Consider the following 4,587-nt stretch of genomic DNA (forward strand, 5'->3'; position numbering starts at 1 on the left):
CAAATTTTGAAATTATTTTTGTTATTTATTTTTAAAAGGTCGCGGTAAGAAAATTTCTTTAAAAATTCATAACTTCATTATCTGACGTCTGTTTTTACCAGACTTTTTACCGTTGAAAAACCATTGTCGAGACCTTCGATTCTCATTTAGGTCATTCTGGTCAAAAGTTGCTCGATCTCTGTTTCGAGTTTTTAGCTGTCCGTTGCTAAGCCGGACTTGGAAAATTCATAACTTTTTTATACGAAGTCAGATTTTGGCGTTCTTTTTACGTACGATCACGGTTTATTGACATTTAACATAATAATTAATTTAATTAGTGATTTTTGGATATTTTATTTTCGAAGTTAATTTCATTATAACGAACGTGGTTACAATAGTTGACTTTTTAGGTCGTTTACATATAGTTGAAATATCGGGTTGTCACACACTAGTACTTGGTTAGGGTTTAGACCGTGCTAGGTCTAAAATTTGGAGTTGTACATCCAAGAAGAAACACCCAACCACTATAAGTTAAACCATAACTCATGGTCCCTTTCAAATACTTGAATACTTTACTCACAGCTTGCCAATGATGTGAACTAGGATTAATAGTATATCTACTAAGCCTTCCCACATCATATGATATATTAGGCCTAGTGCTAATCATGACATGCATCAAACAACCAATAGCCCTTGAGTATTCAAGTTGAGACACGGGAGATCCTTTATTGGGTAGAAGCTTAAGACTAAGATATATAGGAGTGATAACATGAGAACAATTCTCAAAGTTAAACTTTTTCAATATCTTTTAAATGTAATGAGATTGTGAAATTGAGAATCTCTTCGTTTATTTGTTTGATTCTTATACCAATAATCACCTCAGCCTCCCCCAGGTTTTTCATTTAAAAATTAGATGATATGAATTTCTTGCTTTTTATCAACTTCTTCTAAATCAGTACCAAAATCAACATACCATCCACATATAGACAAATCATAACTCCTTTACCAAAAATATCAAATTTTCTATATACACACTTGTCAGCTTGGTTTAATGTAAAACCATTAGACAAGACAACATCATCAAACTTTTGAGACCATTGTTTTGCTGTTTGTTTCAAACTATATCATGATTTCTTTAACTTGCACACTTTGTGTTCACTTACAGGCATCACAAACCCTTCAGGTTTTTTATGTAAATTTCCTCATCCAAGTCACCATTCAAAAATGCAGTTTTCACATCCATTTGGTGAACTACAAGATTATGTATATGTCACACCCCGAAAATCGAAGGTGGAAACATTTCCGGGGTTGACTCCACGTTGAGTATCAAATCCAATACACATAGTAAGTAAAGTAAAACAACCATTACATTACATATAAAAAAGTTTTACAATTGTTTCAAAAGTAAAGTTGTACATATGATACATAGTATATAGTAACAAAATGAAACTGGTCTTCTGAGCACTCCATCCTGGAACAAAATGATCTTCGGGTACCTGTTCTAACACTGACCTGAGAATACAAGTGGTTTGAAAATCAGCATAACGCTGGTGAGTTCATAAGCAGTTTTGTTTGTGAAAATGTACAAAGTTTCCTTTCTGTTTTCTGAAAATGTTACACACACCAAGAAAATCCCATATTTTCTTAAAAGGTTGGTTATTGTTTCTCAACATGTAAAGTAAAGTTGTACACTGAAAACAAGTATATTCTTGTGGAAATGTATAGTTAGGTTATCTGTTTTTTTATACTGTTCTGATAATGTACATTTGTATTCCCAGGAAAGTACCATACTTTCCTGAATGTTGGTTACCAAATGTGAAAGATGTATACTGAAAAACATGTTTACCATTATGAAATGTAAAGTTATCCGGTTTGTTTCACTTTTCTAGTTATGTACTGTGTTCCCCAGGAAAGTCCAATACTTTCCTGAATGTTGGTTATCAAATGTAAAAGATGTATTCTGTAAAACATGGTTATGTACAATGTTTCCCCATGAAAGTCCCATACATTCGTAAATGTTGGTTACCAATGTGAAAGATGTATACTGAAAACCTGGTTATCTTGTAAAGTGTATTACCTTATTAATTATTACTATTTAGTAAATCCCTGTTATCCTAATTGCGAGTTCCATAACCATACGATAGACTAGATATGGCAATAAGTAGTCCACATCACCTTATGACTTTCGTCACCCTTGAACCATTTCGGTTTGGCTGTAGCTAGCAGCCATGTGTGGGGTAGTCAGCCCCGTATAGATCTATACACTCAAGTCACGCTCCCTATCTAAGAGATTCTGGTTACGGGTGCAGTCCTCCACTCGCGTATCTTTGTGGAGTGTTCTCCGAGGACGTGTCTCCAATTATATAGGACTAACAAATTTACTAGTAATAATACGATAGTCCTCCACTCGCGTATCTCTGTGGAGTGTTACCGAGGACAAAACAGTGTACATGTTTTATGTTCAAATGTTCTAATGTCATGCTTTTAACTGATAAAATGTGGAAAACCATTTTTGAAATATATATAAAACATAACAGTTTAAAATCCATTTCACAAATATATGTTTACGTGATCTGCATGTTCAAACGGTTATCAGTTGTAACAATCAGTGATAAAAGCATATAAAATGTGAAACACACACATGAAAGCAAGTTTTCAGTACAAGTAATCCCTTGTACTTTGCTTGTAATCCCCCTAAAAATAGTGAAAACAGTGAAAAATGGTAGGGGTATGAACTCACCAGACGAGGAAATGTGATGATTTCGGATGCTAAACGTTGGTTCGGGGCTTGATTATTCGCGAGGTTCCTATGTAAATGGAATAATGTCCAAATAAATCTAATTAGATTTACAAATACTAATTAGATAGAATGATACACTCCAACGAGCTAAAACACTTCAAAACGAGTGTTTGGAGTGACCCGGGTGAGATCTACGGACGTGTAATAATACGAGGGACTTGGGGTTTGAGTTTACTACTCAAGAGTAAACTTCCTAATGAGTTTTCAGCCATATATCCCCTACGTACATGAGTTCACGGCCGTGAACTCATGATTGGGTGATTTCGAGTGCTAAATGACTTAAATGGACATGGGGTTGCTAGAATGGATTTTTCTAATGCCTTGGAATGTATTGCATGAACATATACACTAACTATGGGAGTTCACGGCTATAAACATGGAGTTTACGGCCGTAAACTCCTCCAAGCTCAATTCATATTTATTTTGTGATGCTTAGGACAATATCATGTGATTCTAACTAATTTTCCAAGCCTAGGTATGGATTTAGGGCATCAAATGACACATAATTAGGAGTTTACGGCCCTGGAGCATATGCTATGGCTGTAAACTCTCAAATGAAGGGTATTTGACATGTTTAAGGTCCCCAAACTATTTTTAGATGATTCTAGGATTTATTCCAAGGATTTTGGTGAACTTACAAGGCATTCTAACATGTTTAAATGAGTTTACTCTCCATGTTTGAGGGGTTTACGGCCCAAGCACATTCCTTGGCCTAAAATCATGTTTGTCCCTCAAAATCCATGTCTAGGGTGTTCTAAGTCCGGGTTTGTAAGCCTTAAGGTCATATCTAAGTCCCAATGTTGGTTTGGAGGGGTTAAATTGCTCAAAAACCCAATTATTAAGTGTTTTACGGCACAAGCATGCTCCTTGGCTGTAAACACATGTTCCAGGTCCAAAATGATAGTTTAATCACGAATTTGAAGGCCTAAGAGGTTATACAACAAGCTAGGGATGTTCATGGCTTCCCACGTCGTAAACACATTTTCCAGGGATGTTCATGGCTTCGTATGAAGAAGATATGAATTTTTGAAGTTTATTAAATATTAAATATATATTTTTTTATGAAAACTTCGGTATTATCCGAAGGCTGAGTCACGCGAGTACGCCCAGCGTACTCGAGGCCTTGGCCACGGATCGTCCCAGTCGCGCCCTATGCGAGGCTATGCCCCGTCCCATCCGGAGTCCGAGGCAGTCGAGGATGCGCTCATGCATGACGCACGGGTACGCCCGTACGCCCCGCGTACGAGGGCGGTTCACACCCCCTATAAAAGGGATGCGAGGGTTCCAAAGAAAAGGGCTTTTCTCTCTCATTTAGCTTGCGTTTTTGCCTTGTTTTCTGTGCTCGTGATATCCCGAAGTCCCGGTCACATTTCTCAAGTCCCGAGGGTCGTTTGTGCTCCCGAGATTCCCGAGAAAATCCGCTTTCTCGAGTCGAAATACTATCCGGTTTTCATCCCGCCTCCTCCGATCTTTCAAGTGAGTTCATACCCCTATAATTCACACTTTTAAATGTTTTATGAGTACTTTTATATGCTTTTAAAGGGGGGGGGGGAATACAAGTAAAACACTCGATTATTATTGTGTGTTATATAAACTTTCACTATACGCGTTTTATCAACGAAATCATATGTGATTTATAACTATTATAGGGAAACTCTCATATGTAAATTATACCACGACAACATTTTATCTTTTGAAATAAGAAATTGATTTATGTATCTATACAAATCAGACACTTTGCTTATACTATTTTTATGTGTGTCGGTTTTGGCACTACAAAAAACTACACTTTTCATAACAAGTGAGAA

The sequence above is a fragment of the Lactuca saligna genome, chromosome 9, assembly GCF_052625555.1.
Source record: "Lactuca saligna cultivar CGN05327 chromosome 9, ASM5262555v1, whole genome shotgun sequence".
NCBI classification, from domain to species: Eukaryota; Viridiplantae; Streptophyta; class Magnoliopsida; order Asterales; family Asteraceae; genus Lactuca; species Lactuca saligna.